The sequence below is a fragment of the Lactuca sativa genome, chromosome 9 (assembly GCF_002870075.4).
Source record: "Lactuca sativa cultivar Salinas chromosome 9, Lsat_Salinas_v11, whole genome shotgun sequence".
Taxonomy (NCBI): domain Eukaryota; kingdom Viridiplantae; phylum Streptophyta; class Magnoliopsida; order Asterales; family Asteraceae; genus Lactuca; species Lactuca sativa.
In genome coordinates this window covers 86,151,337-86,168,189 of record NC_056631.2, presented here as the reverse complement: position 1 = coordinate 86,168,189, position 16,853 = coordinate 86,151,337, and positions in this window count along the sequence as shown.

The following is a 16,853-nucleotide window of genomic DNA, read 5'->3' as shown; positions in this document are numbered from 1 at the left end:
AAGCTCGATAGCAGTGGGGAGGGGGATATTGGCACAAATGTAAACGACGACGCCACTTGGGTTGACAGAGGAAGAGTTTTATCTTGTGGTCATCGATGGTGGTCTTATGGAGGAAGAAGGCATTGAGAAGCATCAATTTGTGTTTCAAGTTGGGTTAACTTAGAAAAAAAAAGAGAAAGAGAAAAGAGCAGGGGACGGTGGGGTGTGTGTCTAATTGTTTGTTTCTAATTCTTATTTAATAAGTATTAAAATAAATATGAAAAAATAAAAAAATAAAAATTAAATGGACAAAACCGTCATTTCAAGTCCATCATAGACCAAATTCACATAAAATTTCTAATTGTGGGACCAAATTCACACGAAACTCATGACTTTACATTTTTCATGCAAGTTGAAAATCTTTTGGATCTCATTCATAGTTTTTTGCAAATCATAATGATCAAATTTGCAGTTATATATATATATATATATATATATATATATATATATATATATATATATATATATATATATATATATATATATATATAGATTCGGTAAGAAAATTTTTTTGGTAGGAAGGTAATAAATTTTTTTTCGATTTATTTTTTTAGCGAACAAAACAAATGAATCACTAAATGAATCAATAATAACATGATTCATCAAAAAAAATCCCGAAAAAACATTTCTATGATTCATTTTTATGATGATTTTGTTGATATTCACTAAAATTGTTATAAAAGTGAATTTTTTTCTTGATTTATGTAATGCCCGTAGATCCGGGCTAGTCAATTTAGAGGCAATAAGGGTCGAAAACGACTTTTCAACAAAAGATTATTTAGAATAAATAATTTGAACCAAGTGGTAGTATATGTCACAAGGTTTCCATACATATAAAGAACGCCGAAATCCGAGTTATAACGAAGAAGTTATGACCCGTCGAAGTTTCGCGACGGAACCGACACGACACCGGGAAGCGTAAATAGTGAATTTACGATAGAGCGAGTTTTAGCCTTAGAGATATAAACGGAAGTCGTAGAATACGTTAAACTAAGAACATCGATAAAAAGAACGCTCAAATCTGACTTCGTATGAAGAAGTTATGATTATTCGAAGTTTCGCATTAGCTGTGTACAGCCCGAAATCCGAATATTGGATCGAGTGATTTTTAGCCGACACGACCTAAAAGAAAATCGAAGATCTCGTTAAGAGTAGCATAACGAGAAAAAGATGGGCGAAAACGAACGTCGGATGAAGAAGTTATGAGAATTTAACGGACCAATCATGTCCCAGTCTGTTAATAATATAAGTTTCAAAATAAATTCAAAATTAGCCGACGGAGTCTAAACAAAAGTTGTAGAGTATGTTCCCACCTTCGCGTGGATATAAAAAACGTCAAAAACGGAGCTCGTATGCGAAAGTTACGAGTTTTTAAAGATTAAACTCGAAATTGCGAAGGCTGGTAAGGAATTGATGACCTGGCGCGTTGTGGGCCGTCCATCGCTGATCAGTGAACGCTTTGGATTTGGACACGCCTCCCTTCGCTACGCCCAACGTACCTTCGCGCCTTATCCATCCGACGAAGATGCGAGACAGCTGGACCGATGCTGGCATTCTTATCCGAGACTACGCCCAGTGTAGCTGCTAGACGCGCAGCGCACCTCCGAAGGCTCGCGCCTATAAATAGGCTGCGAGGGTTTCCGAGCAAAACACACCAAATCCCACTCTCTCTCTAACTTCTTTCTCTCTCTAGCTTCCCAAACCACCCCTAAGCCCTAGGAAAAAATACCTAGCACCCTAAGGAAGCCCCGAGGCTCCCGGAGTCCCGAGAAAAAAAGTCTTTCGGTTTCGAAACACTGCTCCAAATAAGTTCCGGTTTTCGATAAAATTCGTTGCAAGTGTGCTACGCTTACGTAATTTTTAATATAGCTTCCAAATAATTATAGTAATATTATTAGGTCCTTAAAATAATTATTTGGGCTATTATTATGAGTTATATTGAGTGTTATTTAACGCTTATATAATAATAATAATAATAGTCAGACTATTAATTTTTCGCGGTTATCGTTAGACTAAACCCTAGTGGTATTGATACTAGGTTTTATCGAAGGAAATTGTTTTTAGAGTATCGAAGCGCTATCCGAGTGCTGAGTCACCACCTTTCAAGTGAGTGCATGGTCCCCTTCAACTTACACATAGATATGAAGTATTTACTACGTGCTATGTGTGCATATTGTCTGTTTACTTGCTGTCTATGCTCGGTGAAAAATTTTATACATGTTTTAAATGATTTAAACAATATATGTATTTTATATCTACGAAAATGTTGGGGTAAAACATGGGTAGATATAATAGATGAAATATGATTTGGACGATGAGTTGAGAGGTAATATAGATTATGAGGTATGGGTGAGAGGTGTACGATGTGAGAAGCCTTTTTCCAAAACGATGTCGCCATCATTCAGCAGAGTATGGATGATAACCACGGACTATTCTAGACAGTCCAGTGGAACACTAGCAGGCTCGCAACCTGTAGGTGTTGTGAACGATGTGTTCACCCGGTGTACTCTAAACCTTGGTGACCATGCAGACTTGGTGCCTAAACCTTGGTGATCATGCAGACTTGGTGCCTAAACCTTGATGATCATGCAGACTTGGTGCCTAAACCTTGGTGATCATGCAAACTTGATGCCTAAACCCTGGCGACTATGCAGACTTAGTGCCTAAACCCTGACGACTATGTAGACTTAGTGCCCGTTGTGTAAACCATGGAAACGATGGACTTCATGCCAATTTCCTTTGGATGATCCTTAGGAACGAATGAACGAGGAATAACTGATTCTTAGGGTAGATCCTTAAGAATAGAAAATATAATGGGGATGCGTAATGGAGTTTAATTGCTTGATTGTTTAAACATAATAATTATATTATTGTAGGTTGAAAACCCTGTGTACTCACCAGGTTTCCCAACCTGACCCACTCCAGCTTATTTATGTTACAGGTGTTGTTATGAAGTCACATTACACTGAGAGGTTAAAGAAATGTAGATCACTAGTGTAAATAAATGTAAGTTCTGTTTATGCTTATGTTTCTGTATTAACGATGACATCCCAAACGTTTTAAAATGAACAAAATATGTTTCTTCGAAAATGTTTTAAAAACGTATTTATCGTGTTTTTCTGGGAACAAATTCCGCAACATTTTTATTAAAAGTACTCTGATTTTTATAAAGCATAAACAAAAATCGGTCTTTTCTGGCCGTGAAAATGGGGATGTCACAGTTGGTATCAGAGCATTAATTTAAGCGAACTAGGAATTTGTAGGATTTCTAGACTTAAACTTAGAATGCTAAGTGATGATTGTGAGGTGTGAGCACTAGCTTAATTTTAGGAATAAGTCCTAAATCACTTTTATGTGCTAAATGATTTGTTATGCTATAGTTTGATCGGATCTATGGTCTGTTGCCGACCGGATCTGGAAACCTTATGTGTTTAGGAATCTAAACGTACGAATACGATATTAGAACTAGCATATAGACGTTTCGGAGTGATAAGGATGATTTAAACGTCAATCCTAAATAAAGATCTAGATTCACCTTATTCGGTGTATAGATCAAGATGGCAAGAACCCGTAGCGGAAACGTGAATGCAAATAGGAACCAAAACCAACCCCTAGTGATTGAGCAAATACCGGTTGTAGTGGCCGCTGCTGAGCCAATAACGATGGCCGGAGTGCAAGCGATGATCCAGGCGATGTTGGATCGTCAAATGGAGGAGACCAGACGTTTGCTCTAGCAAAATCGAGAGGAAGCGACCATAGAGATTGAACAGCCCGAGTTGAACGAAGGGCAGACTGAGGAGGGAAACTACATTGGGACTGTTGGTCAAGCCAACCCACTGATAGTTAGGCAAAACCACCAGGATGGAGGAAATGATGGACGTGGATGCAAATACAAGGATTTCATGGCGTCCAAACCACCAAGTCTATCAGGAAGCCCGACGCCGGTGGAAGTCATGAACTGGATCTCTGAGATGAAGACGATGTTTGAGAGTTGCGAGTGTAGCAACAGGCAGAAGACCGCTCTTGCGGTTCCTTTGTTGAAATCTGGAGTACTAAGCTGGTGGAAGCTTCTAGCCGATTCGATGCCCAAAGGAGAAGCGAGCAAGATGTCATGGGAGGATTTTCTGGTGCAGTTAAAAATGCAGTACTGCTCTGAGCAGGATCTTATGGAGATCAACAACGAGTTCCAGAATCTAAAGAAGGGAAGGATGAGTGTCATCGAGTATGCTGCAAGTTTTACGGAGAAAATGAAGCTTGTTCCTTACCTAGTTCCAACTGAGCTCTCCAAGGTCAACAAGTTTGCCCATGGATTACCAACAGACTTTGGAACAATGGTTTAGCAAGCAACCACTTTGAAAGGAGCCATATGGGCAGCCAGGAATGTTGAGACCCAGATACGAGAGAAGGGTCTGGAGAGAGTTGAAGTTGGCGAGAAAAGGAAGCATGAGGGATCTTCAAAATCCAACAAGGAAAAGAAACTCTCAAAGACTGAAGAAGGAGGAGGAGGTGAAACCAAGTGGTCCGAGAAGTGTAAAAAGAAGCACTTCGGGAAATGTAGCGAGGAGGTGACTTGCTACAAATGTGGAAATATAGGGCATTACGCCAACAAGTGTGCGTCCAACAAGAAGGTGTGTTATGGATGTAACAAAGAAGGGCATATTTCTAGGGATGTGAGAAGCCTTTTTCCCAAACGATGTCCCCGTCATTTAGCAGAGTATGGATGACAACCACGGACTATTCTAGACAGTCCAGTGGAACACTAGCAGGCTCGCAACCTGTAGGTGTTGTGAACGATGTGTTCACCCGGTGTACTCTAAACCTTGGTGACCATGCAGACTTGGTGCCTAAACCTTGGTGATCATGCAGACTTGGTGCCTAAACCTTAGTGATCATGCAGACTTGATGCCTAAACCCTGGCGACTATGCAGACTTAGTGCCTAAACCCTGGCGACTATGCAGACTTAGTGCCTAAACCCTGACGACTATGCAGACTTAGTGCCCGTTGTGTAAACCATGGCAACGATGGACTTGGTGCCAAATTCCTTTGGATGATCCTTAGGAACGAATGAACGAGGAATAACTGATTCTTAGGGTAGATCCTTAAGAATAGAGAATATAATGGGGATGGGTAATGGGGTTTAATTACTTGATTGTTTAAACATAATAATTATATTATTGTGGGTTGAAAACCCTGTGTACTCACCAGGTTTCCCAACCTGACCCACTCCAGCTTATTTATGTCATAGGTGTTGTTATGAAGTCACATTACACTGAGAGGTTAAAGAAATGTAGATCACTAGTGTAAATAAATGTAAGTTCTGTTTATGCTTATGTTTCTGTATTAACGATGACATCCCAAACGTTTCAAAATGAACAAGATACGTTTCTTCGAAAATGTTTTAAAAACGTATTTATCGTGTTTTTCTAGGAACAAATTCCGCAACATTTTTATTAAAAGAAGTACTCTGATTTTTATAAAGCATAAACAAAAATCGGTTTTTTCTGGCCGTGAAAATGGGGATGTCACAATTTACCTAAAAATGAATCATGAAGGTGTTTTTTTCGAAATTTTTTCTTGTGAATCATCTTACTTTTGAATCATCTAATGATTCATTTCATTTTTTTGCTAAGAAAATATACATATAAAAAACTTCTTACCTTCCTACCAAAATTTTACTTCTTATTTGATCTTGACTCTCTCTCTCTCTCTCTCTCTCTCTCTCTCTCTATATATATATATATATATATATATATATATATATATATATATATATATATATATATAGAGAGAGAGAGAGAGAGAAAGAGAGAGAGAGACATGTGTACGCCTTGCCTAAATATCTATCTTTTGAAATAAAATTTGAAGTAATTATTAAATTAACCAATTACCGCTGTTCCTCTAATTTTATAAAAGAGTATGGTTTAACCCAAATAAATTAGTAAGGCTCTGTTTGTTTACCTCTTAATTGAAAAATTAAGAGGTAACCTCTTAAAAAATCAGATATGGATTGTTTGGTAACCTCTTATAAAATACATCTGAATTTTAAAAATGCATCTTAAAAATTAAGACTTCAAAGCGCATCTGAAAAAAAAAAGACGGAAGTACCCTAGTCTTCTCAATATCACGCCTGCGTTGTTTTCTTCTCATCGACACAACATAACAAATTCATCCCCAATCTAGTGAACCTCTATTCCCTCCCCTCCATCACAGTCACCGACATCCTCTCCTCCATCGCAGTCGTCGGCGTCCTCTCCGCCTCCAGATCCGACGGTTGCACCACATCGACTCTAACTCCACCTCCGACAACCGTCGTCGGAAGCAAAGCCATCCAGTTCCCTCGTCAAAACACCGCTCTTGGTAAGATTTTTTTTCCCTAAAACTCGATTATTTTCGCTAGAATGGTTGTGATGTTGGTAGAAATCAGATTCTTTGCTTGAATCATATTCTTTTCCCTAATGTTTGGCTGTTATTTTTTTCCAGTCACATGTCATCGTTTTCATCCTTTTTGATTTTGGATTTCTTATTTATGGGTCTTTATTTTCTATTTGCTTTTTTGTTCAATAGTCTAGATGCCCCGATGAAGGATTAGATTTAGATTAGGTAATTGTTTTGTTTAAGATTTGGTTATTGCTCTTGTGATTTGCAGGTTTTGTGTGTGGATTGGTGGTGGGCTGAAGCAAGAACGAATGATCTACGTTGATAGAAAATTAGCTAATTATGGTCTCAAGCATGGTTTTTTTTTGAATTAACTAATGTTGTACTTCGATAGAAAATTAGTTTTTGTACTTTGATAGAAAATTAGTTGAAGCATGAACGAAGTGTTGTGAATCAAATTTGGTGTTTATGTGAATCTGATACATTTTTCTGTCAATATGAAGGTTGCTTTTTGATTTTGTGATTTTTGTGAAGTAAATGTTTGCTTGATTTTGTTATTTTGGGAAGTAAATGTATTTTTCATTTTTGTGAAGTAATGTATCTTTGATTCTTTGATAGTTGAGAAAAAATTGAAAGTAGAAGGCTAGAAATGGTTATAGTTTTCAATTTACCATGTTTTAATTAGGAAAATATTGAAACTACAATGTTGTAATTATAAGTAGAATGCTAATAATTATAATAAATAATACAGAAGGGTAAAATGGTCATTTTTCTTATTCAGCATAATAATTCAGAGGTTCAACCAAACAGCATTTTAGGAATTCAGATCTTAAAAATTCAGACTCTCTTACAAAAACAGATCTCTTAAAAATTCAGATCTTAAAAGTTCAGATCCTACCAAACAGCCCCTAAATTTTCAAAAAATGATTTTTTAACAAAGTTTATTGGTTCGGTTTTTGCTCACCCAGATTTGCATTTGCATAGATAAGCGTTGTCTAAAAATCGTTTTTGAAAACTTACTTGGGTTCAACCAAACTCTTTTATAAAACCAGAGTAATAATTGGTTTATTTAATAATTACTTCAATTTTTATTTCAAAAGATAGATATTCAGGCAGAGTCACATATCGTTTGTCATTGAAACCCATTTTGCAAAACATATATTAAATTTACCTGTTTTTAAAAAAGTAACCGTTTTTTGCAAATATTCACAACTTTCTATCGCATTAGAGTCCAAAAGTCATGGGTCCGTGAGAATTAAATGTTTGGTCCACATTCAAATCAAATGGTTACTTCAAGATCTTCTTCAACAAATCATGATGCCTCATCATCAACAACATCAAATCATTTTCCTGATAATCAATTGTTATTATATCTACCCAATAATTTCACTTTTAAACTTTTCATTGTTCTTAATACGTATGTTAATTATTCCATCTATTCAAAAATAAGATTTTTCTTACATGGTGGGCCATGAGTATAACCGTCATAGACCATATTAAAAATGTCCTTGCTACCTTGTCAACATACCAACACCATATATTATTTGGTGTATCTACCATATAACATCATGAAAATAATTTAATTTTCAATTTTTTAATTAACTAAATAATATTCAATTTTAATAATTCAATGCATAAACTTAGAACTAAAACACAAATAATCGAAAATTTACATAAATAAAAAATTAACTTAAAAAAGACCTAATTCAAACAAAAAATTATTATTCTTCATCAACAACTTCGTTTCACTAGATTCAGTTTAGAGAACTCCCGCCATGTATTCATCCGTGCCGAGAATGAATTGTTGTGGCAAATTAACTTCGCCAGCCTCATAGTACATGCGAATGACTCTAGCTAGTAGCTACTGACTCAACTACCATATCTTCCTATAGTAATAAAAAAATAGTCTTTTGTCATGTGTCACCATATTAGAACTCTTAATTAATGTTTTGCCACTTGTCAATTTATTAGTTCTCCATTTTAAATTTATTAGACCTCCTCATTAATGTGATGCCCTTTGTCAATGTATTTATTCTCTATTTTAAATTTTAAATTTTAAATTTGAATTTTATATTATTATTTTCATTAATTCACAAATAAAAAATGTCTAATATATATTAAAAATTAATTTTACATATTTATTTGAATCAACGATTATAATTTCACATAACTAATAAAAATATCTTTTATATTAATAATTTATTTAAAATAACTAATTAATAATTTTGAGTTTTTACTATAAAAGTTTAATTAATTTTATAACCGTGGTTCCCACGAGTTATAAACTAGTTATATAATATGATACAAACATATATTATTTTGCCTATCTTACCGTCATCCAATAGTCGTGCATCATGTTTCACTAAATCTCATTTCTTCATGAGTACCTTAAACGTCCTTTCTCTGTCCTTCCTAGTAGATACTTTCGTTTTTTGTGAATTTACTTGTTTTTTCATCTCCTGATAACAAGTACGCATTCACAAAAGTTGTGGGATCAAGGTATATCTCATCACAAAGATAGTCCATGTTTGTTTTTTCTTCATTTACCGTGAAATACATATCAAGCGCTTTGTTGGTCAAAATATCATTGAAAATGGAGGAATTATTAGGGAAAATCAAATTTGAAACTTTTTTTTTTCAATTTAACCATTTTTGCAAATTTATCCGGTAAAACTGAAAATTTATGTCAACCTTAAGGGTTTTAATGGACCAAAAAATCAAACTTAAGGATTTTTATGAACTAGAATAAAGATAAAACCGAACATTTATACTAAACATAGGAGATTTAATAAACCATAGGGTAAACTTGATTTTTTTTTTCTTTTTTTTTTGGCAAACATCCGATTTTAATGAACCTAAAATCTCTAAAAGGGTAAAAAAGCCAAAAACTTGCAAAATAAAGGGCTTTTATGTCATTATCATGAATAATTAATAACATTTGTGTCGTTTTTGGACCAAGCCATGCATGTCAAGTCCGCAAATCATTATAAGCAACAGTTTTTGTATCAAAGATGATGTCCCTCTCTCACCTCGGATAAATTGACCTCGTCGCACATTTAGCCCGTTTTCCCACTCTCATTACATACAAGCAAGGCTACCTATAATTCTTGGTAGACCACGTTTAGCTTCATGGGCCGAATATAATATCTCAATATCACGTCTAGTAAGTTAATGCAAGTATACTTTGCCGAAAACCTTTATAACATATGTACAAAAACAATTCACACACTGTCATGTGGTTCTCGCATATATTTTCATAATAATCATTTGTTGCGTTAGTAGTTATACCGTAACCTAAACACCTAAGTACAATCATACATTTATGTATAATACTAAAGCCCATTGTACATCTAGCGTTTGGTCTTTTGCAGAAAAAACTCATACCGTGCGTCTAAAGCGTTACTAACGTCTAAAATACCGCTTTATTTATACAGAAAAGAAATGTAAGAATTATCATAATAATCTAGCCTAAACTAATCTAGTTATTTATCTTATTTATTTTCCTACATTTAGTAACAAGTCCTCCAATCTTTTTGATATGTCTATGTTCTATCAAAATCACACATCAGGGAATCATCAAGAACACTATCAGTCGATCAACTTATCCTAATTGAAGGAAATTAATTGATCAATTGAAGGATAACACTGATGGCGACCTATTCTTCATCTAATCAAGCGTCAATTTCTTCAAGTATGTAATGGTTTTTTTAAATCTTTGTAAAAGAATGATGTGATACTGATCCTATTTTCATATAATTGATTCAACATGTGGTATCAGAGCAGCTTTGATCTACTGATTATGATTTTTTAACCCTATCAATTAGTTGTTTGAATCACCCATAAACCTGTTCGACGCACTCTGTTTGTCCAATGGTTCTCAAGGTTTTCATTCATTACTGATTCAATTTCATGTTATGTGCACTTCAATTCTTGATTTAAATACATTTTCAGGAACACTGAATTATATTAGACTTCAATGCTCGGTCTATTTTCCTCAGTTCGTTGTTCCATATATTCAATAAAAATAATTGTTGGAAATTAAAGTTAGATTACATAAAATCAATCACCAAAATGAAGTGCATTCTTTGAATACATGTTCTGATCAATTTGGGGACATTGTTTTGAACATAAAAATCCTTATCGTGTTCCTAATTTTTAGTTTTAATTTAATTTATGGTCAAAGGGAACATATATCCAGATCCACTGATATGGGAAGTTGATAAAAGAGATACAAACCCGATGGATTTACATGTTAAACTGTAAAACATTATACAAAATTATGTTTGATACACTAATTTCAGTTTCATAATTCTATCAAATTTGTTAAAATGTGACTTTTGTATTGCTTTAAAGTAATTGACCCGACGAATGGTTTCTTTATATCAATATAGAATTATAATACTATCGTAGCATAAAATAGTTGAAATTTTGTTCAATATGCCCAACGGAAAGATGAATGATAATTTTGAACAACTTAATGTGTGGTATAATTGACATATAGGACGTTTTTTTATCCAACGACAATAGATGATTTATATGTGTGTTCAATAATATTCTATGTATCTCATAATTTAATTACATTACATGATGAAATCACATCCTTATGGATATGCTATGTAGCATGATCATGAAATGAAGCCTTCAAAAATTCCTATGGATCGAGGCGTTAAAAGCAATTGTACACATCTTAAAATGTGTTCCATCAAAATCTGTCTCTAAAACACCTTATGGAATATGGAGAGGCATGAAACCCAAAATAAATTATCTAAGGGTTTGGGGATATCCAAATGACGCTAAGGTATAACCCATAAATTAAGAAATTACACTCAAAGTCAATATCTTGTTATTTTGTGTGATATTGTGAGAGGTCTAAGGGTTACCGGTTTTATGCCCCTACGAATCAACACCAAATCAAGCACCAAATATCTTGGTATCGATACCTATAACTATTCAAGATTCAACACCAACACCAATGCTTCAACATGAGGATATTGCTGTTGCAACATAACCTAAACCACCACATCATGAAATCAAACATAATGATGAGACTGCCGAAGAGAATCAACAACCATTGAGGAGGCCACGAAGAGAAAGGTGACCCATTAATTATGATGTATTTGTCATTTACTTGAATGAGGTTGACTATGATTTAGGTCAAATTGAAGACCCAACCTAATATAACATGGCCATAAATAGTGATTATTTACATAAAATGATTGACGTCATGAATGAAGAGTTGAGCTCCATGTATACAAATGACGTTTAGGAACTTGCAAAATTACCTAAGGGTGCTAAAGTTGTGGGCTGCAAGTGGGTTTTTAAAACAAAGTTAGACCCAAATGGAAATGTCGAAAACTTTAAGGCTCGATTAGTGGCTAAAGGCTTTACTCAAAAGGAAGACAATGATTATACATAAACCTTTTCGCTTGTATCAACAAAGGAATCCTTAATAATTTTTTTGGCACTTACAACTCTCTTTGATTTAGAGCTACATCAAATGGATGTCAAGACTGCCTTCCTAAATGGTGATTTGTACGGAGTTGCATATATGATGATGTAACCTGAAGATTTTAAGGACAAGGGTAAAGAACATCTTGTATGTAAATTAAAAAAGTCAATTTATAGGATGAAATAGGCTTCGCGTCAATGTTACTTAAAATTTGATGAAGTCATGAGACACTTTAATTTTATCAAGAACCCAATAGATTAATTTATATAGTTTAAGAACAGTAGGCGAAATTTCACAATCTTGGTTTTATGTTGACGAGATAATCATTGCCAACAATAGCAAATACATGTTATTTGAGACCAAACGCTTTCTATCAAGTAATTTTGATACGAAAGATCTTGGTGAAGCTTTTTACATGATTGGTATAGAAATTCATCGAGACAAAGGAAGCGGGACTGTGAGATTGTCTTAGAAGGTCTACATAAATATGATTCTTAATAGATACAACATGCAAAATTGTGCTCCTACCGTTGCCCCTGTTGTAAAACACAACAAATTTGGCTCTTATCAATGCCCTACAACGGAAGCTGAACGTGAACACATGAAGCTTATTCCACATACTTTGGTTGTTGGGAGCTTAATGTATGCTCAAGTCTGTACCCGACCCGATATTGCTTACATCCTGTAGTGGGAGACAATTGAAAATATTTTTTACAAGTTGTGTTGAGCTGATTGTTTTATGATCTCGTATTGCTGTTTGGTGGGGTCGACTCAGCTCTCTGTCTAGTCTCTTATATAGTGGTCAAATTCTATCTCCTTAAGACCTGATCAATGAAAGGCCTCCAATCCAATGGTTCTGACTTGCTTTTGGAATATCTAGAATTTCATAAATTCTTCGACTTTTGGAGTGTCTAGCCCTAGGAAATCCTTACTTTTTGATGATGTGGTGTGTATATCATTTTTTGGATTTTCAATAAGTGTGTTAAAGCCAAGATTAGTCGGAGTATTTGGCTTCATAATCCTATTTACGCTACAACTTTGATGTAATAGTTCTTTTCTAGCTTCTTGCTAGTTTTATAATATACCATCGTTCCAAAAAAAAAAGAACTTAAATGAACGTACATAAACTAACAACATTAACAAACGTTCATGAACATAAATGAATAAACGAGACCATTGTTCGCGTTCGTTTGATTAACTTAATGAACAAGAATTTGTGTTCATATTCATTCATTCTTTAAATAAATGAATTTCCCGCCGAATGAGTTACAAAAAATTCATCAAACATTCCGTTTGTTTACCCCCCACTCCCTTCCTCCCCGTTGTTCCTCAATTTTCCTCGTTGTGGTCCTTCACCATTACCATGACACTAGAGATGGTGTGTATGAGCGTGACCATTTGGCCAAGAGCTGTGACACACAAACCCCACGATGAATAAATGAACATTTTGTTTATACCTTTACACTTCATGTATATATTTGTTTTAGTAACCCTTGTAATTATATTGTTTAGTTACTTATTATTTTAATTAAATTAATCAATATTGTTGATACGAATGTGTACTCTTGAATGGAGGGGCCTACATACAAGACTTTAGGGCGATGGTAATTTATTTTGTTTTTCGTTCTTTCTAAAAAAGTCCTTTAATGTACATAAAAACATATCAAAATGAAATATCCAAGTATGACTGTATCTAACAGTAATTACTGACAAATTATTTTATTTATCTTTGCTTTTTAATGAAAAAGAGAAACATTTTACTAGAAATGTTAATTTAAAAAGGAACTAACTTTCCCGTGGTCTCTTCAAACTTCCGCACAACTTTTTTTGAATACTTTTAATGTTTATGATTGTCATTTTAAAACCGTTAAAACTTCTTCACATTGACTTGTGTGGATCTTCGACCGTTGAGTCTCTGGATAAGAAAAAATACAAACTTGTTATTGTTGATGATTTTTCATGATTAACTTGGGTTTTCTTTTTTAGACAGAAATTAGAAAAAAATCAAGTAATGATCAATTTTATCAATAACATTGAACTTAGTTTGAAAAAGAAAGTTCGAAAGATAAAAAGTGACAATGGTGTAGAATTTAAGAATCAAGTTTTGGATTCATTTCTAACTGAATTGGGAATCTCACATAACTTTTCGTCTCTATACACACCACAACAAAATGATGTAGTCGAAAGAAAGAATAGATCCTTATGTGAAGCGGCTAGGACGATGCTGATATATGCGACTTGCCTCAATACTTTTTGGCATAGGCGATTTCGACTGCATTCTTTACGAATAATTGTTTTTTTATTCCTTGTCATTTTAACATCACACCTTATGAAATCATTAACAAAAGGAAACCTAATGTTAAATTCTTCCATGTTTTTTGTTGCAGATACTTTATAATGAATCTCAAGGATAATCTTTCCAAATTTCAAATGAGTGTTGATGAGAGGATTTTCTGGGGATATTCACATAATTATGTTGCTTATAGGGTGTTGAACAAGAGGACATGGAAAGTTGAAGAAATTTTTAATCTAACTTTTGATGTCTATTATGTTAAGAGATTTGAACAATAATTTAAGAAGAGACCGATAATCTTTGAAACAAATGAAGAATCTAAGGAAATGCTTACTTTTGATATTGATCATAATTTAATCTTTAGTGTTCCTAACAGGGCCATTAAAGATGAAATTAATATTAAAAACAATAGAATTCCCGAGGCACCAAAACACTCAAATGATTCTACACTTACTAACGAAGATAATGAAGAAAATTCATCATTAACGTCTAGAGTCAATATCGAAAGACTACATAATTCGACTGATGGTCAAGTGGAGGGGAGCACTTTGATGTCTACATCCCATAATAAAAGAAAAAAACTTGGTTTATCAATCTCATGTCGAGGGGGGCTATTGACTACTCAAGCTGATGTCGAGGGGGAGCATCATACAACGAATCCATTGGGGTAAGAGGGAGCCATGTAGTTCGAATCATGACGATGATGATGATCGAGGTAATGTAATCTTCGATACTATTGAAAATATCTCTATTTATGATGAAATATCGAAAGCTGAAATAATATACGAGGATGAACATCTGTAGTTTGATTCAACTTTTCCACTGATGGAGAAATGGACGAGGAATCATCCTAAAGATCAAATTCTTGGTGATCAAAGTTCTAAAGTTTTAACACTAGCAAAAATTGGAGCTAAAAATGAGGTTTTAAATGTATATCAGGAATTTTGTATGTTTAATGTCTTTATTACGAAAATTGAACCAAAAACAGTCAAGAATGCATTAGAACATCCCGATGGGGTTGTTGCAATGCAGGTTGAACTGGTTGAATTTGAACGAAACAAGGTTTAGAGATTGGTTCCTAAACTTGATGATGTTTCGACAGTTGTTCTAAAATGGGTTTTTAAAAACAAAACGGAAAAAGAAGGCAATATTGTTCGTAATAAATCTAGATTAGTCATAAAAGGTTATTGTCACCAAGAAGGAATTGATTATGAAGAAATGTTTTTTCCTGCCACAAGACTTGAGGCTGTACGAATTTTTCTAGCTTATGCAAAACATAAGGTTTTTGATGTACACCAAATGGATGTTATGTGTGCTTTCCTTAATGGTGTTCTTAAAGAAACAGTTTATGTCGAACAACCACCTGGTTTCGTTAATGATAAGTTTCCTGACCATTTCTATATTCTTGACAAGGCAGATTATGGGTTAAAATAAGCACCTCATGCTTGGTATGCGACTCTTATGATTTTTGAAAATCGCAAAATTTAAGTAAGGACCAGTTGATCCCTCTTTATTTTGAAAGAAAATAGGAGGTCTTATGATGCTCGTTCTAATTTATATCGATGACATTATATTTGGTTCAACTGACCCTTCGTTCTCAAAGGAGTTTGAGGAGCTAATGAAGAGTCAGTTCGAAATAATCATGATGGGAAAGATAAATCATTTCTTGGATTTAAATATTCATCAATGCAGGGAAGGCATTTTTAGAAACCAAGAAAACACACTCGAAACATGCTTAAAAGATTTGGAATAAAGAATTACATGAAAGCTAAAGTTCCCATGGCAATAGACACTCCCTTAGGTCCTTCATTGGATAAGCCAACTGTTGATTTCAAAACATATAAAAGCATGATCAGTTCGCTTTTGTATTTAACTGCAAGTCTACCTGATATAATGTTTTATGTGTGTAATTTTTCCAGGTCTCAAGCAAATCCAAGAGACCCTCATCTAACTGTAGTGAAAAACATATTTCGATACTTACATGGAACACATGTTATTTGTTTGTGGTATTCATCGAAAACATGATTCTTTATTCAAGCTTTCTTAGATGTAGATTTAGGGGGTTGTCAATTAGATCGAAAGAGCACAACTGGAGGATGTCACTGTTTAGATGGGAAACTTGTAATTTGGCAATAAAAAACATGTGTATCAATTTCGACTATTAAGGCTAAATACATAGTTGCTGCAACGTGTACATCTCAAGTGTTCTAGATCCAAAGTCAACTACGTGACTATGAAATTTACATGAAGAAATTCCATTATATTGCGATTCTAAAAACACAATTTGCATATGTCATAATCTAGTTCAACACTCGAAAACTAAACATATGGTTTTTCGTTACCATTTTATCAAAGTCCATGTTGAAGATGAGAATATTGAAGTCCATTTTATCAAAATGACGCATCAACTTGCTGATATTTTTACAAAACCAGTGGATGAAAAATCATTTTTAAGAATTTTAAATGGATTGGGAATTATGGAAGCTTGTTATGTTCCACATTCTACATGAGTTGTCTTAGATTTCAAAAGTGCATATACTAGTCTTACTTTCGATTGTTAGGTTAACTTTTGACTGTTTATCTCACACTCGATTAGTTAGTATAACTTTCGTGTATTTTACTAACATTTATTACTTAAATGTTCGTCGTTCAGAGGTTACTATTCACATTAAGCGTTTGCATGCCTTCGTATTTGA